This window comes from Aquila chrysaetos, unplaced genomic scaffold (genome assembly GCF_900496995.4).
Source record: "Aquila chrysaetos chrysaetos unplaced genomic scaffold, bAquChr1.4, whole genome shotgun sequence".
Lineage (NCBI taxonomy): Eukaryota > Metazoa > Chordata > Aves > Accipitriformes > Accipitridae > Aquila > Aquila chrysaetos.
The window spans coordinates 1,166-21,148 of record NW_024470406.1 but is presented as its reverse complement, the minus strand read 5'-3'; the positions used below and the strand labels follow the sequence as shown (position 1 = coordinate 21,148).

At 50.1% G+C, this 19,983-nt stretch overlaps 2 long non-coding RNA genes across 2 annotated transcripts in view; one reads left to right on the top strand and one right to left on the bottom strand.

The window, feature by feature from the left end:
* Window positions 1-4,617, top strand: part of LOC115338415 — a 17,070-nt gene extending 12,453 nt beyond the window's left edge. Inside the window, exon 3 of the long non-coding RNA XR_003922398.2 lies at window positions 4,399-4,617. This is a non-coding gene — a long non-coding RNA (uncharacterized LOC115338415). The remainder of the gene's footprint in view (window positions 1-4,398) is intronic.
* LOC121233141 overlaps window positions 1-19,164 on the bottom strand; it is a 44,437-nt gene extending 25,273 nt beyond the window's left edge. The window contains exons 1-5 of the long non-coding RNA XR_005931937.1: window positions 19,154-19,164; window positions 6,123-6,142; window positions 3,413-3,626; window positions 3,272-3,324; window positions 993-1,055 (exon numbers count right to left, since the gene is read on the bottom strand). This is a non-coding gene — a long non-coding RNA (uncharacterized LOC121233141). The remainder of the gene's footprint in view (window positions 1-992; window positions 1,056-3,271; window positions 3,325-3,412; window positions 3,627-6,122; window positions 6,143-19,153) is intronic.
* Window positions 19,165-19,983: the final 819 nt, after the last annotated feature.

Below are 19,983 nucleotides of genomic sequence, written 5' to 3'. Positions count from 1 at the left end.
AAGAGCCGCCGCAAAAGAAACCAGCGGGGGAAACTTCCGGCAACCGATCCACGCTTCAGAGCTCCCGAGCGCAAGAAGAGAGGCACCCGATTGGCACGGTGCCGATGAATAAGGGCACTCAAGACCCTAGGGACGGCGCCCAAAGCGCATGCCGCGCCCCTGAGCGCAAAGACTGACGATTGGCTTTAAGAGCCAAGGAAGATCTAAGGCATAGAAGACAGACTACACAAACTACACAACCCACCACAGACACAGGCTTGAACTGCCCTGCCCGGCACATACGCTGGTCTTCGTGCTTGAAAATGCAAAACCGCTCCCTTCGTCTGCCCAAACAGGACTGCTCCTGGACAGCCCTGCCCTCCTACTTCTAACTTTAAAACCCCTCCTGCAATTCCCAAGCTTGTGTCCCTCCCTCCCAGCCTCTCCCCAACCCGGGTCCCTCAACTTAACTGTCAGAGGGCCAAGGCTACGAATCCATCCTCCACAAAAATCACATGGCTAACTGGGGATGATCCGGCAGCCACCAGGTTCCTCCTTCAACATCTGCAGTGAAGTCAAAAAAAAACCAACAACCAAAAAAAACCCAACAAATTCAGAAGAGGTAGGAAGTAACCCATCACCACACCAACTACTTTCCCAACCCCCCCGCTTAATCACACACACCCACAGTGTTATGCTTACCCGCTCATTCCAGAGTCAGACCCTGCAGCCATCATCACTCATGGTACCTGAGACAGCAAGACAAGAAAATGAGCACAGTGCCTGCAAAATCAAAGATACATTGCTTAACCAAGCAACCATGTAGTATTTGATGTTCAACACCAACCCAGCCAACAACCACCTCACCTTCTCAAACTCCTCATTGGGCCTGCGGGCATGGCTCCTCTGAGCTGTGTGCACCACCTGCAAAAACCCAAAGCAGAAGACGCATGCTGAGACACCACCTGAAACCTCAGCCTGCCCGGACCAATTCCCAACTTGCTCTCCTTTACCTTGGCCGCTCGACCACCCCGCTCTGTCATCAAGAGCTTGCCACGTCAAGGCATGCGTACCGCCTGCAGAAAACAAAACAAGGGATGCTTCCAACTTCGCCAACAATACGACACCCTCAAAGGAACAGTTCCTTTAACCCAGTAGTCACGACTCACCTTGCCCGAGTCACCTCCAGTACCGATGGCCCGCTTCGCTCCTTGCTTGTGCCTTCAGAATAAAAGAAAAAAAGAACCTATAAGCTAGTCATAGAGCCACCGGCCACATATTCCCTCCGACTCCACTCACGGACCCACCTTCTTACGCTGCTCCCTCCCCTGTCGCTCTGTGGCACGCAACTTGTCCCTCTGCATCTGAAAAAAAACATATTGAACGAGTCACCAAGATGCAGAGCAAGAGCTTAACAATTCCAGAGGTCTTGATTCCATCTAGGAAGACCATCTGGAGTCCAACTACAGCCTGCCATTAAAAAAAACAGGGGCCAAACTTTGAGCACATCACATGCAAGACTTAACACCTTCGAGATTCAAATCTGCCTCACTACCCCTCAACAGCCCCTGCCACACGGCTCAAATCATCTCCCTAAAACACTATCAGCACAGCTGTCCACACAGCCCGACTATGGCTACTCAATCCCAGATGAGTGTACAACCCTTGCCTAAATGATTAAGTCATATCAAGATTTCACCCGTAGGCTCCTATTGCTGTTCCACCTACCCCTGACTCTACATCCCCAGGCAGAGCAGCTCCAAGCCAAACACACCCGTGCACACAACACACAATGCTACCAACAAGGTGATTCAAAGAGAGAGAAAACTCTCAGCAAGAAGAATGACTCCCAGACAGCAGTCACCATTCGGCAAGATGACCTAGAATGTCTGAAGCACTGAGGCAAGGAGACTCTACAACAAGCCCCAAAGAACACTTGTCAAAAGTCACGGCTTGTTATATGATGGCACTGTCAAAACCAAGACGATGGATGCTTAACAAGCCTGTCCTCAAGACCGAGGAACATCAAGATGCAGGGAAGAAGTCCCAGTCAAAGAAGACACAAGGCTAGAGAGCAGAGCCACCAAAGCGGCCTGGAAGAACATCTCAAAGAGAATGGGCCAGAACAATGCTGACACCGATCCACGCTTTAGAGGTCTGAACACAAGAAAAGAAGCACCTGATTGGTACCATGCCAACAAGTATGGGCATTCAAGACCCTAGGAACACTGCCCAAAGCACATGCCACGGCTCCCTGAGCGCACAGAGCGGCAAGTACAATCGAGACCTGAGGAAGGTCTAAGATGCAGAAGACAGACTACACAAAACTACACATCACCACAGACAGAAGCTGGAACTGCCCTGCCTGGCACACGCTGGTCTCGTGCGGAAAAGCAACCCACTCCCTTCCCATGCCCAAAGGGCACTGCTCCTGGGCAGCCCTCTCTCCTACACTAACTTTAAAACCCCTCCCAGCAATTCCCAACTTTGTGCCTCCCTCCCAGCCTCTCCACAGGCCTGGTTCCTCAACTTAACTTTCAGAGGGCCGAGGGCCCGAATCCATCCTCAGCAAAACCCATACAAGGTAAACCAGGATGGTCCTCCAAGCAACACATACGTCTTCATCATCTGCAATAAGAAAACCCCAAACAACAGAACCAGAGAAAAGAGTAAGCATCACATTGGACAATGCCAGTTACTTGCCCAAGTCCCCACTTAATTGCACACACCACAGTATTACACTTACCTGCACATTCCAGAGTCACACCCTGTGGCCGTCATCACTCATCATACCCAACATACACCAAATTAGCATGGCACTCATGAGAAGTCACCGGCCTCATGCTCCTCCTCCCTAATCCACAGCTCACCTCAAACGCTCATCCAATTCCAAAGGTAGCCCACACAGCACCTACAAAAGAAAAAGGTAAATGTTTAACTAACCAGCCACTTCGCTATTCAACACCTACCCGGCCAACAACCACCTCACCTTCTCAGACTGCTCATCAGCCTGCAGCTTTGCCCCTCCGAGGCTGCGTGTGCCACCTGCAAAAACCAAAGCAGAAGACGCATGCTGAGACACCGCCCGAAACCTCAGCCCGCCCGCACTGATTCCCAGCTCCCACTCCTTTACCTCAGCCACTCACATGCCCTGCCTCTGCCGTCGACAGCTTGCCACATCAAAGCCTGTGTACCACCTGCAAAACACAAGTGACAAGGGATGCTTCCAACTCTGCTAACAATACAACACCTCCAAAGAAATGATTGCTTCAACCCATTACTCACGGCTCACCTTGCCCAAGTCACCTCCGGTGCCGATAGCCCACATCGTTCCTTGCTTCGCACCTTCAGAATAAAAGAAAAAAAGAACCCCTATGAGCTAATCATAGAGCCACCGGCCGCATCTTCCCTCCAACTCCACTCACAGACCCACCTCCTTACGGCACTCCGCTCCCCTCCTCCGTCGCTCTGGGGCATGCATCTTGTCTCTCTCTCCGCATCTGAAAAAAAACCATATTGAACGAGTCAGCCTGGATGCAGAGCAAGAGCTTAACAACTCCAGAGATCTTGATTCCATCTAGGAATACCAGTACTCCAGCTACAGCTAGCCATTTAAAAAAAAAAAACCAAAAAAAACCAGGGCCAAACTTCAAGCCCATCACATGCAAGCCTCAACACCTTAGAGACTGATATCCGCTTCACCACCCCTCAACAGCCCATGCCGCATGGCTACAATCATTTCTGTAAAAAACTCAACGTTGCTGTCCACACAGCCCACCAATGCCTACTCGATCCCAGATGACTGTACAACCCTTGCCTAAACAATTAAGACAAATCAACATTTCACCCATAGACTCTTATCGCTGTTCCAACTACCCCTGACTCTACATCCCCAGGCAGAGCAGCTCCAAGCCAAACACACCTGTGCACAGACCAACATAACACAGAACACTACAGACAAGGTGATTCAAAGTGAGAGAAAACTCTCAGCAAGAAGAATGACTCCCGGACGGGAGGTGCTATCCGGCAAGATGACCTATAGTGTCCAAAATACTGAGGCAAGGAGGCTGTATGGCAGACCCCAAGGAGTCTAACGTAACAGCCTGTTACAAGACAGCACCATCAAAACCAAGATGATGGATGTGCAAGAAGCCTGTCATCAAGACCTAAGAACATCAAGATGCCGGGAAGAACTCCCAGTCCGAGAAAATGGATGGCTAGAGAGCAGAGCTGCCGACACAGCCCAGAAGAATGCTGCAAGAGAGGACCGACTGGAATCTGCCGAAACCGATCCCTGCTTTAGAGCTGCAAATGCAAGAAGCACTCCATTGGCACTGTGCCGATGAGTAAGGGCATTCGAGACCCTAGGGATGGCGCCTAAAGCGCATGCCATGCTCCCCTCGCGCAAAGCGCAATAAGGACATTGAGACCCGAGGAAGGTCTAAGGCACAGAAGACAGACTACACAAACTGTGCACCACCACAGACACAGGCTGGAACTGCCCTGCCCACGCTGGTCTCGCGCTGAAAAGCGACCCGCTCCCTTCGCCTGCCCAAAGGGGACTGCTCCTGGACAGCCCTCTCTCCTGCGCTAAATTTAAAACACCTCCCTGCAATTCCCAGCTTTGTCCCTTCCTCCCAGCCTCTCCCCAGCCCTGGTCCCTCAACATAGCTTTCAGAGGGCCGTGGGTCTGAATCCATCCTCCACAAAAACCACATGGGCTAACTGGGATGTTCCTCAAGGTGACACATTGGTCTTGAATATCTGCAATGAAAAAAACCAAACAAAAACAAATCAGAAAAAGGAGTAAGCATCCTGCCGGCCAACGCCAACTACTTCCCCAACTCCCCCGCTCCTCACAAGGGCCACCACATTACGCTTACACGCTCATTGCGGAGTCGGACCCTGCAGCCGTCGTCACTCATGGTACCTAAGGTACCACGACACACCAAATTAGCATGGCGCTCATGAGAAGGCATCGGCCCCACGCTCCTCCTCGCTAATCCACAGCTCACCTCAAATGCTCATCCCATTCAAAGATAGCCCACACAGCGCCTCCAAAACAGAAGGCTTAACCGAGCAGCCCCATAATACTTTGCTATTCAACACTGACCTGGCCAACAACCGCCTCACCTTCTCGGACCGCTCACCAGCATGAGGCTTTGCAGGAGACCTTATAGCAGACTTCACAGTACATAAAGGGTACCTATAAGAAACCTGCAGAGGGACTTTTTAGAAGGGTGTACAACAATAGGACAAGGCGGTAACGACTTTAGTCCTAAAGAGAGTACATTTAGTTTAGGTGTTAGGAAGAAGTTTCTCACTATGGGTGGTGAGGCACTGGAATAGGTTGCCCAGAGAACCTGCGGATCCTCCCTCCCTGGAAGCATTCAAGACCAGGTCAGATGGGGCTTTGAGCAACCTGGTCTCGCAGAAGGTGTCCCTACCCATTGCTGGGGGGGTTGGAACCAGGGGATCTTTATGGTGCCTTCCAACCCAAACCATTCTACAATTCTATGACATTCAAACCCAACTGCAAAACTCTTCTAAGAAAGCCTGGTGAACCCCCCTCCCTTTCCCCACCAGTCCCAAAACTTTAGAAACCCCTTTTCTTCTCCTCAACTGTCAGGAAAGGAACCCCACTGCTTCCTGACACCTCCTGCCCTCAATTTGCACCCCTCAACCCCTTCAGTGGCTACTCCTCAGGAGATGCTCTTCTGAGCCACATCACAAATTCTGGGGGCACCTCCTAACCTACAACTCCCCAGAGACTCTGAGCTCTGCCACATGCCCACAAAATGAAGTTAAGTTCTAAGGTTTGTAATCTATGAGGGGCCTGCCACAAGCTGCAAAGGTTCTAGGGACAACATGGCATTCTGTGGGCAATGAGGAAAGGCAACGAGGGGTCCCAGACCCTGAAAGGCACTGTGCCTCACAGCCCTTCTGCTTTCTTCAGAAGTGTTAAAACTCCTTATACAGATGCATACAAGACGCTCACCCTAACCCCTGCTAAACAATGTCACCATCAGTCCTGTTAAGAGATATATCAGCAGCTTACACAGTATACAGCAGAACTGGTGAAAAAAACAAGGTTCTGTTTTCAATAAAGTTGGGAATTCCTGGAAAACACAATGCATCAAGACTAAAAAAAACCCCAAACAATCTATACTATTAAACCAGTCTCCCACCCCTGAACACTCAAAACAAAATTACTGACCTGAAAAAAAGAAAGAAAGAAAAAAAAAGCTGCATACACGTGTTACTTTCTACACACATACTGCTGAACCCTGAAGCTCTTACCTCAGGCAGACACCTCTTCCCAAAGGGCTGAGCCACCTCAAAAGCTGCAGAGGACTCAAGGAAGAGCTGAGCACCAACACCAGAGAAACCCAAGAGCACAATGAGCTTCCTCAGCAGAGGCTGTGGCTCAAATACCCCGAGCCTCCGCCCACCACCCTTCCCACAATCACCTGGGAAAGGGGAAGGGCAAACCACCAGAAGTTATAAAGTCAGCTGGAGGAGCGCAGCACTGTTCTCACCTGCTTTAAACTTACAGCAAGCGAGACCCTGAACAGAGAAAGCGACCCTTATTGGCATCGATGATACCTGCTCCTGTACTACAGCTATTGCATAGGCAACGTGACCAGGTAAGGAGTTAAACTTAATTTTTCTGAGGCATAGACAGAAAAAGATAAATATGTCTCTAAACTAGGTAGGAAACTAGCTCGTTAAATGCAATAACAACGTAGTTATTAAAATCACATCAATCAGCGGCGAGGCCAGCAGACGCAACGGTAAGATGGCGGCTAAGCGCTAGATTGAGGTGGACTGGGAGTTCCCGAGGCCCGGGGAGCCCCGGGGAGCCCCGGGGAAGAGCAGAGGGACCGTGCAGAGCCGGCAGCTCTCGCGAGAGAGGCTGACGCGGCGTGGGCGTTGCCGGGGGCAACCGCGAGAGATTTAAATGGCCCTGAGGAGTGCCAGCCACCGAGAGCACGGCAGAAAAGGGTGTGGTGTGGCAGTTTGCACAGCAGTTCGTGCAGGTAGGGCGCAGCCCCCCCGCCCTTCCCAGCTCGAGAAGGCTACTGAAGCGGTGGGCATTGGCCTCAGAAGGAGACCCCGATATGGCTGCCACTCGGCTGAAATCCATTGCTAGGAAAAACGTGGCGATGCAGACAGAGCTCCCATGTAAATGTGCAGCTGTCCAGGTCTCTGGCTGCAGGGAGTGCCTGAGTCTATCACTGATGACGGAGGGCAGCAGGGACAACCTCTTGTGTGAGATGTGACCAGGTAGCTAATCTGCTCAGCCTGGTGGCAGAGCTGAAGGAGGAAGTGGAAAGGTTGAGGAGTATCAGGGAGCGTGAGAGGGAGATAGATTGGTGGACCCACACCCTACCATCCCTGAGGCAGAGGCAGCGGATGGAGGCTCCGCAAGAAGCGGAGGTTCCCCTGCCCCCTTGCCACCAGGCAGGAGGGGACCTACGAGATGGAGGGGAATGGATACAGGTCCCTGCTCGGGGAGGCAGGCGAGTCCCCTCCTGGCCTCCCTCACCTTCCCAGTTGCCCCTACGCAACAAGCATGGGGCTCCGGAACTTGAGGACCAGGTCAATGAAGATCAGGGTGTAGGTGAAGCCCTATCCAGGGAGGTGCCTAGCTCAGTTGGGCAGCCCCACACATTCTCACAGCCTCTGAAAAAAGAAAAAGGAGGGTAATTGTCGTAGGCGACTCCCTTCTGAGGGGGACAGAGGGCCTGATATACAGTCCTGACCCATCCCGCAGGAAAGTCTGCTGCCTCCCTGGGGTCCAGGTAAAAGACATTACCAGGGAACTCCTGGGTCTGGTTTGGACCTCTGATTATTACCCATTGCTGGTTGTGCACGTTGGCAGTGATGAGATTGCAGGGAGAAATCCAAAGGCAATCAAAGGGACTTCAGGGCACTGGGGTGATTAGTGGAAGGAGCACAAGTAGTGTTTTCCTCAATCCCTTAGTGGCAGGGAAATATACTGAAAGGAACAGGAAAACATACCTGGTTAATATGTGGCTCAGAGGCTGGTGCCATCGGTGGTATTTTGGGTTTTTTGATCGTGGGGAGGTTTACACGGCACCGGGCTTGCTAGCGACAGATGGTATCCAGCTATCTCAAAGGGGTAAAAGAATCCTCGCTTGTGAGATGGTGGGGCTCATAGAGAGGGCTTTAAACTAGGTTTGAAGGGGGTAAGGGATAAGACTAGGTGCACCAGAGATGAGCCTGGGGGGCAGCGTGCCAATGTCAGGGGTGGATTTGATAGGCCGGCTCAAATGAATCTATGCCAATGCATGCGGCACGGGCGATAAACAGGAGGAGCTGGAAGCCATCGTGCAGCAGGATAGATATGACTTAGTCGCCGTCACGGAAACACGGTGGGATGACTCCTGTGACCGGAGTGCTGCAATGGATGGCTATAAGCTCTTCAGAAGGGATAGGCAAGGTAGAAGAGGTGGGGGGGTGGCTCTCTATGTTAGGGAGGGTTTGGACTGTACAGAGCTACATGATTGTGATGACAAGGTGGAGTGCTTATGGGTGAGGATGAGAGGGAAGGCCGATAAGGCAGATATTGTGCTGGGGTTCTGTTATAGACCGCCCGACCAGGCTGAAGAGACAGATGAATCATTCTACAAGCGGCTGGCAGTAGTCTTAGAATCGTGTGCCCTTGTGCTCCAACTTTTCAGACGTCTGCTGGAAATACGCCACAGCAGTGAGCAAACAGTCTAGGAGGTTCCTGGAGTGTGTGGAAGATAACTTTCCGACACAGCTGGTAGGTGAGCCAACCAGGAGAGGAGCCTTGCTAGATCTATTTTTTACAAACAGGGAAGGACTGGTGGGAGGTGTGATGATCGGAGGCCGTCTTGGGCTTTAGCGACTGTGAAATGATAGAATTCTCAATTCTTGGTGAGGCAAGGAAGGGGGTTAGCAAAACCACCGCTATGGACTTCCGGAGGGCAAACTTTGGCCTCTTTGAGGCACTGGTTGAGAGAGTCCCTTGGGAGAGACGGTCCTGAAGGGCAAAGGGGTCCAGGAGGGATGGACTTTCTTAAGAAGGAAATCTTAATGGCTCAGGAGCAGGCTATTCCCCCCGTGCTGCAAGTCAAACTGCCAAGGAAAACGACCGTCCTGGCTGAACGGGGAGCTTTTGCCAGAAGTCAGCAAAAAAAGGAGAGTTTATCATCTCTGGAAGAAAGGGCGGGCAACTTGGGAGGAGTACAGTGATCTTGTTAGGTCATAGAGAGAGGAAATTAGAAAGGCAAAAGCTCAGCTAGAACTAAATCTGGCCGCTGTCGTAAGAGACAACAAAAAAATGTTTTTACAAATACGGTAACAGTTAAAAAAAATCCCAAGGAGAATATCTATCCTTTAATGGATACAGAAGGGAACATTGCCACCAGAGGTGAGGAAAAGGCTGAGGTACTTAATGCCTTCTTTGCCTCAGTCTTTAATAGGGAGACCAGTTATCTTCAGGGTACTCTGCCTCCTGAGCTGGAAGGTGAGGATGAAGAGCAGAGTATACCCCCCCCTTAATCCAGGAGGAAATAGTTAGTGACCTACTACGCCATCTGGACACTCACGAATCTATGGGACCAGATGGGATCCATCCAAGAGTACTGAGGGAACCGGTGGAGGTGCTTGCCAAGCCGCTCTCCATCATCTATCGGCAATCCTGGTCAACGGGGGAGGTCCCAGAGGACTGGAGGCTCGCCAGTGTAACGGCCATTTACAAGAAGGGTCGGAGGGAGGATCCGGGGGAACTACGGGCCTGGCAGCCTGACCTCGGTACCGGGGAAGATTATGGGATGGTTTGTCTTGAGAGCGCTCATGTGGCAAGTCCAGGACAAGCAGGGGATGGGGCCCGGTCAGCATGGGTTTACGAAAGGCAGGTCCTGCTTGACCAACCTGATCTCCTTCTATGACCAGGTGACCCGCCTAGTGGATGAGGGAAAGGCTGTGGATGTTACCTACCTTGACTTCAGCAAGGCCTTTGACACTGTCTCTCATGGCATACTCCTTGAGAAGCTGGCGTCTCCTGGCTTGGACAAGTGTATTCTTTGCTGGGTGAAAAACTGGCTGGATGGACGAACCCAGAGGGTTGTGGTGAATGGGGTTAAATCCGGTTGGTGGTGGGTCACAAGTGGTGTTCCCCAGGGCTCAGTGTTGGGCCCAGTTCTGTTTAATATCTTTATCGATGATTTGGACGAGGAGATCCCTCAGCAAGTTGCAGACGACACCAAGTTGGGACGCAGGGTCGATCTGCTTGAGGGTAGGAAGGCTCTACAGAGATCTGGACAGGCTGGATCGATGGGCCGAGGCCAACTGTATGACTTTCAATGAGGCCGAGTGCTGGGTCCTGCGCTTTGGTCACGGCGACCCCGTGCGGCGCTATGGGCTTGGGGAAGAGTGGCTGGGAAGCTGTCCGGCAGAGGAAGACCTGGGGGTGCTGGTTGACAGCCGGCTGAATATAAGCGAGAAACAGTGTGGCCAGCAGGAGCAGAAAAGCAATTTTTCCCCTGTGTTTGGCACTGGTGAGGCCGCACCTCGAGTACTGCATTCAGTTTTTGGGCCCCTCGTTACGGGAAAGACGTTGAGGTGCTGGAACGTGTCCAGAGAAGGGCAACCGAGTTGGTGAGGGGCCTGGAGCATAAATCTTATGAGGAGCGGCTGAGGGAGCTGGGGTGGTTTAGTCCAGAGAAAAGGAGGCTGAAGGGAGACCTTATTGCTCTCCACAACTACCTAAAGGGGGGGTTGTAGCAAAGTGGGTGCTAGTCTTTTCTATCAAGTAACTAGAGATAGGACAAGAAAAAATGGCCTGAAGTTGCGCCAGGGGAGGTTTAGATGGGATATCAGAAAAAATTTCTTTACTGAGAGGGTCGTCAGGCATTGGAACAGGCTTGCCCAGGGTAGTGATAGAGTCACTATCCCTGGAGATGTTCAAAAAGCATGTAGATGTGGCATTTGGGGACATGATTTAGTGGGCATGGTAATGTTGAGTTGATGGTTGGACTTAATGATCTTAGAGGTCTTTTCCAAATTTTGTAATTTGATTTGATTGAATTTGATTCTATTCTAGGGAACAGAACAGAGACGTAGCAAGAAAGGAAAAAAGGAAAGGAGGAAGAACAAAGGGAGAGAGAGAAAGCACTGGAAGAAGGACAAAGGGAAGGAAGAGGAAAAAAATAGCGATAGGCTGCAGAGCAGAGATGGAGAAGTTAAAAAAAAGACACAGGGAGCATGACAGAATGAGTTGTAAGAAAAAAGGGACAGAGAGCAGGACAGCACTGGAGAAAAAAAAACTGTGATTGATAGGCAGTGACGGAGAGATGGAGGAAGGGAGAAAAGAGAGAGAAGGGACAGCTAGCTGGACAGGGAGATACAGTTAGAAAGGATGGAAGAGAGAATGGAACAGAGAGGAATACAGAAAAGATAGCAAGAGAAAGCAAGGCAGAGGGACAGCAATAGAAGAAAACAGGAACAGGGATCTGGACAGATGGAGAAAAAAGCAGGAGAAACAATTACAACATGATACTATGGGACAGGAAAAAAGACAAAGTGACAGATGAGAATCATGACAAGAGAGAGACAGAGACTGTGAGAAACACAGGAGGTTGGAGAAAGAGAGGTATTAGGACCCCTGCACAGAGATAGAAGACATGAATAAAAAGATTAGGGAGCACCACAAAGGGTTAGAGAAAGAGAAGAACAGGAAAAGTGAGATACAGAATGAAAAAAACCCCACATATTATACACATATTATCCAGTAACCGAGCCCATTTCGGCGCCGCACCGCGCCCGAGCTCATTTCGGCGCCGCACCGCGCCCGAGCCCATTTCAAAGTTACACAGTAACCGAGCCCATTTCAAAGTTACACAGTAACCGAGCGCATTTCAAAGTTGTGCAATTACTAGAGCCAGTAATGCGCAGTTTATCTATTAACCCATCTGCAGCTACATTTACCTCGAGGCATCTACAACTCTCCCTTAGATGCCTAATTCTAACGAACACTTTCACTTACTTAAACAGCTAAGTTTACCTTTGGGCACTAAACGCGCATGCTTTGCTCTGCACTTGCCTTTGCGATTGCCATTAGTACTGGAGAAAGAGAGGTATTAGGACCCCTGCACAGAGATAGAAGACATGAATAAAAAGATTAGGGAGCACCACAAAGGGTTAGAGAAAGAGAAGAACAGGAAAAGTGAGATACAGAATGAAAAAAACCCCACATATTATACATATATTATCCAGTAACCAAGCCCATTTCAAAATTACACACTACCCGAGCCCATTTCGGCGCCCCGCCACGCCCCGAGGCCGCGCCCGAGCCCATTTCGGCGCCGCGCCACGCCCCGAGCCCATTTCGGCGCCGCGCCGCGCCCGAGCCCCATTTCGGCGCCCGAGGCCTAGCCCATGTCACAGTTACACAGTAACCGAGCCCACGTCACAGTTGTGCAATTACTAGAGCCAGTAATGCGCACCTTTCTATTAACCCATCCGCAGCTACATTTACCTCGAGGTATCTGCAAGTCTCCCTTGGATGCCTAATTCTAACGAACACTTTCACTTACTTAAACAGCTAAGTTTACCTATGGGCACTAAACGCGCGTGCTTTGCTCTGCACTTGCTTTTGTGATTGCCATTAGGACCGTGATTCTCACAAGGAGACCTAATTACCTGCCTTTTTTTCATTTTATGTTTATTGTTTCATTTGGTCCATTACTGACTCCACGTACATTCAGCTGTGTCAATATTTACAGTCCAATTCTACAATGTACTTTTACTACAATGTATAGAAAAGAGTTATGGCCGCATTGGTCAAATATTTGCCACTATTAGTTTTATTCCTCTTTTAATCATTATTTTTACAAATACATTTAAAATCCAAAAATTTAGCATTACCTTAAGAAGAAATGCCACTATTTAGTGCCTGCAATTCTCTACGGAGTGGTCTTTTCCACATTCCTCACTCCCATTACATCTGTTGCTTCACATCTAGAGGTTTACCTCCACGATCCCTGCTCCCGGGCAGAAAACAAGTAAGCTCCGCTCCTCTTGACAGACTGTGCACTTCCACACCTACACACAAAAAGAAAAATTGAAAAACATCATTACATCACAAACTACAAAGAGCACCCAAATATATGACAAACCCACCACGGAAAAATACAGTTACACCCACGCACTTCACAAGCCTGGCCTACCCAATGCTGGCTATCTACTCCAACTCCCCCCCACCTGCAAAATCCTCAACTGTCTTCCAAAGACCATCCACGAACAACATAATTCCCTGCGCTAAGTGGCACTTACCACATTCCAGGGCAGCGCTACATGGGAACACCATTCCCGGGAACCTTGAAAAAAAATCGCCCTGCCTGTGAAACCCTGGCCCAAGCCAGACCCTGGTCTGAACATTGGCGACCAGCATCACCTCATGGACCGGCTAGGACCAGGGGGGAAAAAAAAAAAGGGGGGGGGGCGGAACAGGATGGGACAACACCAAAAAACAACCCATATCCCAGCCGGGTTTTTTTAATACTAATTTTTTTTTTTTTTCCTAATTCCCTGAAAAACATCTCAACTCTACATCCAACCTGAAAGGAAAAAAAATAACAAGGCTAAACCACATAACCCTACAAGGTTACACACGCTCGCAACACACCACTCATTCAGATTACATACATGACAGTCCTCACTCTCAACTCATCTATGCAACTGCCCACCACCATCAAAGGGCCATCACCCTGTGCCTGCAGCACCGGGGGACTCAAAAATTACCCTACCTGCAAAAACCCTGGCCCGAGCTCCCCACAAACTACCCTTAAGTTACACCGATGTTTCAACACACACCATCATCTCTACCATCCGTGCATTTTCAACCTGATACTTAGCTTTCAAAGTGCCACGTGTCACAGTCCAACCTCCATAGCAGCCATGTCACCTAAACGCAAGGTTCCTTCAAGCACCTCATGCCCTGTCATCACCTGCAAAAACAACACACAAAGCTTTTTATTAGACAGTTCATCCTTGAGAGAGAAGTCCTCCACCACTCCCCTATCCTTCGCCCTTTATAACGTTCGCCTTTTCGGAAAGCGGCTCTGACTAGAAAAGCGCCATTGGATGTTCCGTCTCTGGGAAAGCCCAGATCCCCAGTGCTGTTGTGCCTGTAGATAGGGCGCGAAGGGAGGGAGAAGAGCAGCAACAGCTTTCAGGGCTGGGCCCTTCCTTGTGGGAGAAGGAGCTGGACGTTTGCCTTTTCGGAAACCAGGTCTGCCTAGAAAAATCTTTTGATGTTGCGTCTCTGGGAAAGCCCAGATCCCCAGTGCTGTTGTGCTTGTAGATAGGGCGCCAAGGGAAGGAGAAGACCAGCAAAAGCTTTCAGGGCTGGCCCCTTTTTCGTTGGAGAAAGGGCTGGACGTTTCCCTTTTCGGAAAGCTACTCTAAGAGGCCGAGCGCCATAGGATGTTCCCTCTCTGATAAAGCCCTGATCACCCGTGCAGTTGTGCCTGTAGATAGGGCGCCAAGGGAAGGAGAAGAGCAGCAAGAGCTTTCAGGGCTGGGCCCTTCCTTGTGGGAGAAGGAGCTGGACGTTTGCCTTTTCGGAACCAGGTCTGCCTAGAAAAATCTTTTGATGTTGCGTCTCTGGGAAAGCCCAGATCCCCAGTGCTGTTGTGCTTGTAGATAGGGCGCCAAGGGAAGGAGAAGACCAGCAAAAGCTTTCAGGGCTGGCCCCTTTTTCGTTGGAGAAAGGGCTGGACGTTTCCCTTTTCGGAAAGCTACTCTAAGAGGCCGAGCGCCATAGGATGTTCCCTCTCTGATAAAGCCCTGATCACCCGTGCAGTTGTGCCTGTAGATAGGGCGCCAAGGGAAGGAGAAGAGCAGCAAGAGCTTTCAGGGCTGGGCCCTTCCTTGTGGGAGAAGGAGCTGGATGTTTGCCTTTTCGGAAAGCTGCTCTGAGAGGCTGAGAGCCTTAGGATGTTCCGTCTCTGAGAAAGCCCAGATCACCAGTGCTGTTGTGCCTGTAGATAGGGCGCCAAGGGAAGGAGAAGAACAGCAAGAGCTTTCAGGGCTGGGCTGTTCCTCATGGGAGAAGGAGCCGGACGTTCGCCTTTTCGGAAAGCGGCTCTGCCGAGGTCTAATGCCATGAGATATTCCATCTCTGGAAAAGCAAAGATCCCCAGTGCTGTTGCGCGTGTAGATAGGCTGCCGACGAAAAAATTTTTGATGATTTCTCGGATGTCAAAGGAAAAATTTTCGACGAGCCCTCGGCTGCCGGGACGCTTATTTTCGAAGAGCACTCGGTTGCCTTAGGAAAAATTTTGACGAGCCCTTGGCTGCTGAAAATAAAATTTTCGACGAGCCCTAGGCTGCCGAAGAAAAATTTTTCGACGAGCCGTCGGCTGTCAAAGAAAAAATTTTCGACGAGCCCTCGGCTGCCGGGAACCTTATTTTCGAAGAGCCCTCGGCTGCTAGAAAAAAAATTTTCGACGAGCCCTTGGCTGCCGGGAACGTTATTTTCAACGAGCCCTTGGCAGTGGAAGAAAAAATTTTCGACGAGCCCTCAGCTGCCGAAGAAAAAATTTTCGACGACCCGTTGGCTGCCGAAGAAAAACTTTCGACGAGCCCCGGCTGCCGAAGGAAAAATTTTCGATGAGGACCCTCGGCTGCTGAAGAAAAAAAATTTTCGACGAGCCCTCAGCTGCCGAAGAAGAAATTTTCGACGAGCACTCTGCTGCCAGGACGCTTATTTTCGACGAGCCCTCGGTTGCCTTAGGAAAAATTTTCGACAAGCCCTCGGCTGCCGAAGAAAAAAACTTTCGACGAGCCCTCGGCTGCCATAGGAAAAAATTTCAACGAGCCCTCAGTTGCTGAAAAAAAAAATTTGACGAGCCGTCGGCTGCCGGTAACCTTATTTTCAACGAGCCCCTCGACTGCTGAAGAAAAAATTTTTGATGAACCCTCAGCTGCCGAAGAAAAAATTTTCGACGAGCCCCCGGCTGCCGAATAAAAAATTTTCGACGAGCCTTCGGCTGCCGGGAACGTTATTTTAGACGACCCCTCGGTTGCCGAAGGAAAAATTTTCGACGAGCCCTCGGCTGCTGAAAACAAAATTTTCAACGAACCCTGGGCTGCCGGGAACCTTTTTTTCAACGAACACTCGTCAGCCGAAGGAAAAATTTTCGACGAGCCCTCGGCTGCCTTAGAAAAAATTTCGACGAGATATCAGCTGCTGAAAAAAAAATTTTTGACGAGCCCTCGGCTGCCGGGAACCTTTTTTTCGACGAGCCCTCAGCTGCCATAGGAAAAATTTTTTACGATCCCTAGGCTGCTGAAAATAAATTTTTCGACGAGCCCTCGCTGCTGGGAACATTATTTTCCAAGAGCCCTCGGCTGCTGAAGAAAAAGTTTTTGACAAGCCCACAGCTGCCGAAGGAAAAATTTTCGACGAGCCCTCGGCTGCTGAAAAAAAAATTTTCGACAAGACCTCGGCTTACAGGAAACCTTTTTTCGACGAATCCTCAGCTGCTGAAGAAAAAATTTTGGACGAGCCCTTGGCTGCCGAAGAAAAAAATTTTTGACGAGCCCTAGGGTGCAGGGAACCTTATTTTCCACGAGCCCTCGGGTGTTGAAAAAAAAAATTTTTGACCAGACGTCGGCTGCCGGGAACCTTATTTTCGACGAGCCCTCGGCTGCTGAAGAAAAAATTTTCGATGAACCCTCAGCTGTCGAAGTGAAAATTTTCGACGAGCCCTCGGCTGCCGGGACGCTTATTTTCGACGAGCCCTCGGCTGCCATAGGAAAAAATTTCAACGAGCCCTCAGTTGCTGAAAAAAAAAATTTGACGATCGTCGGCTGCCGGGACGCTTATTTTCAACGAGCCCTCGGCTGCTGAAGAAAAAATTTTTGATGAACCCTCAGCTGCCGAAGAAAAAATTTTCGACGAGCCCCCCGGCTGCCGAAGAAAAAATTTTCAACGAGCCTTCGGCTGCCGGCAACCTTAATTTAGACGACCCCTCGGCTGCCGAAGGAACAATTTTCGATGAGCCGTCGGCTGCTGAAAACAAAATCTTCGACGAGCCCTCGGCTGCCGGGAACCTTTTTTTCAACGAACACTCGTCAGCCGAAGGAAAATTTTCGACGAGCCCTCGGCTGCCGTAGAAAAAAATTTCGACGAGACATCAGCTGCTGAAAAAAAAAATTTTCGACGAGCCCTCGGCTGCCGAAGAAAAAATTTTCGACAAGCCCTCGGCTGCCGGTATCCTTTCTTTAACGAGCCCTCGGCTGCTGAAGAAAAAAAATTTTCGACGAGACCTCGGCTGCCGAATAAAAAATTTTCTACGAGCCGTCGGCTGCTGAAGAAAAAATTTTCGACGAGCCCTAGGGTGCCGGGAACCTTATTTTCGACGAGCCCTCGGCAGCCGAAGAAAAAATATTCGACAAGCCCTCGGCTGCTGAAGAAAAAATTTTCGATGAACCCTTGGCTGCCGGGAACCTAATTTTCGACGAGCCCTTGGCAGCTGAAGAAAAAATTTTCGACGAGCCCTCGTCTGCCGGGAACCTTATTTTCGACGAGCCCTCGGCAGCCGAAGAAAAAATATTCGACGAGCCCTCAGCTGCTGAAGAAAAAATTTTCGACGAACCCTTGGCTGGCCGGGAACCTAATTTCGACGAGCCCTTGGCAGCTGAAGAAAAAATTTTCGGTGAGCCCCTCGTCTGCCGGGAACCTAATTTTCGACGAGCCCTGGTCTGCCGGGAACCTTATTTTTGATGAGCCCTCAGCTGCTGAAAAAAAATTTTCGACGAGCCCTCAGCTGCCGGGAACGATATTTTCGACCAGCACTCGGCTGCCGAAGGAAAAATTTTCGACGAACCCTCAGCTGCCGGGACGCTTATTTTCGACGAGCCCTCGGCTGCCATAGGAAAAAATTTCAACGAGCCCTCAGTTGCTGAAAAAAAAAAATTTGACGAGCCGTTGGCTGCCGGTAACCTTATTTTCAACGAGCCCTCGACTGCTGAAGAAAAAATTTTTGATGAACCCTCAGCTGCCGAAGAAAAAATTTTCGACGAGCCCTCATGTGCCGAAGAAAATATTTTCGACGAGCCCTTGGCTGCCGAGAACCTTATTTTCCACGAGCCCTTGGCAGCCGAAGAAAAAAAATTTCGATGAGACCCTCGGCTGCTGAAGAAAAAAAATTTTCGACGAGCCCTCAGCTGCCGAAGAAGAAATTTTCGACGAGCACTCTGCTGAAGGGACATTATTTTTGACGAGCCCTGGGGTGCCGAAGGAAAATTTTCAACGAGCCCTCGGCTGCCGGGACGCTTATTTACGACGAGCCCTCGGCTGCCGTAGGAAAAATTTTCAACGAGCCCTCGGCTGCCGAAGGAAAAATTTTCGACGAGCCCTCGTCTGCCGGGAAATTTAATTTTCGACGAGCCCTCGGCTGCTTAAAAAAAAATTTTCGACGAGCCATCAGCTGCCGGGAACGTTATTTTCGACCAGCCCTCGGCTGCCGAAGGAAAAATTTTCGACGAACCCTCGGCTGCCGGGACGCTTATTTTCGACGAGCCCTCGGCTGCCATAGGAAAAATTTTCAACGAGCCCTCAGTTGCTGAAAAAAAAAATTTGACGATCCGTCGGCTGCCGGGAGCCTTATTTTCAACGAGCCCTCGACTGCTGAAGAAAAAATTTTGATGAACCCTCAGCTGCCGAAGAAAAAATTTGCGACGAGCCCCCCCGGCTGCCGAAGAAAAAATTTTCGACGAGCCTTCGGCTGCCGGCAACCTTAATTTAGACGACCCCTCGGCTGCCGAAGGAACAATTTTCGATGAGCCGTCGGCTGCTGAAACAAAATCTTCGACGAGCCCTCGGCTGCCGGGAACCTTTTTTTCAACGAACACTCGTCAGCCGAAGGAAAAATTTTCGACGAGCCCTCAGCTGCCGGGACGCTTATTTCGACGAGCCCTTGGCTGCCGTAGAAAAAATTTCGACGAGACATCAGCTGCTGAAAAAAAAATTTTTGACGAGCCCTCGGCTGCCGAATAAAAAATTTTCGACGAGCCTTCGGCTGCCGGGAACGTTATTTTAGACAACCCCTCGGTTGCCGAAGGAAAAATTTTCGACGAGCCCTCGGCTGCTGAAAACAAAATTTTCAACAAACCCTGGGCTGCCGGGAACCTTTTTTTCAACGAACACTCGTCAGCCGAAGGAAAAATTTTCGACGAGCCCTCGGCTGCCTTAGAAAAAATTTCGACGAGATATCAGCTGCTGAAAAAAAAAATTTTTGACGAGCCCTCGGCTGCCGGGAACCTTATTTTCGACGAGCCCTCAGCTGCCGAAGAAAAAATTTTCGACGAGCCCTTGACTGCCAAAGAAAAAAAATTTTCGACGAGCCCCCGGCTGCCAAGAAAAAATTTTCGATGAGCCCTCGGCTGCCGGGAACGTTATTTTAGACGACCCCTCGGTTGCCGAAGGAAAAATTTTCGACGAGCCCTCGGCTGCTGAAAACAAAATTTTCAACGAACCCTGGGCTGCCGGGAACCTTTTTTCAACGAACACTCGTCAGCCGAAGGAAAAATTTTGGACGAGCCCTCGGCTGCCTTAGAAAAAATTTCGACGAGATATCAGCTGCTGAAAAAAAAAAATTTTTGACGAGCCCTCGGCTGCAGGGAACCTTTTTTTCGACGAGCCCTCAGCTGCCATAGGAAAAATTTTTACGATCCCTAGGCTGCTGAAAATAAATTTTTCGACGAGCCCTCGGCTGCCGGGAACATTATTTTCCAAGAGCCCTCGGCTGCTGAAGAAAAAATTTTTGACAAGCCCACAGCTGCCGAAGGAAAAATTTCGACGAGCCCTCGGCTGCTGAAAAAAAAATTTTCGACAAGACCTCGGCTTACAGGAACCTTTTTTCGACGAATCCTCAGCTGCTGAAGAAAAAATTTTGGACGAGCCCTTGGCTGCCGAAGAAAAAATTTTTGACGAGCCCT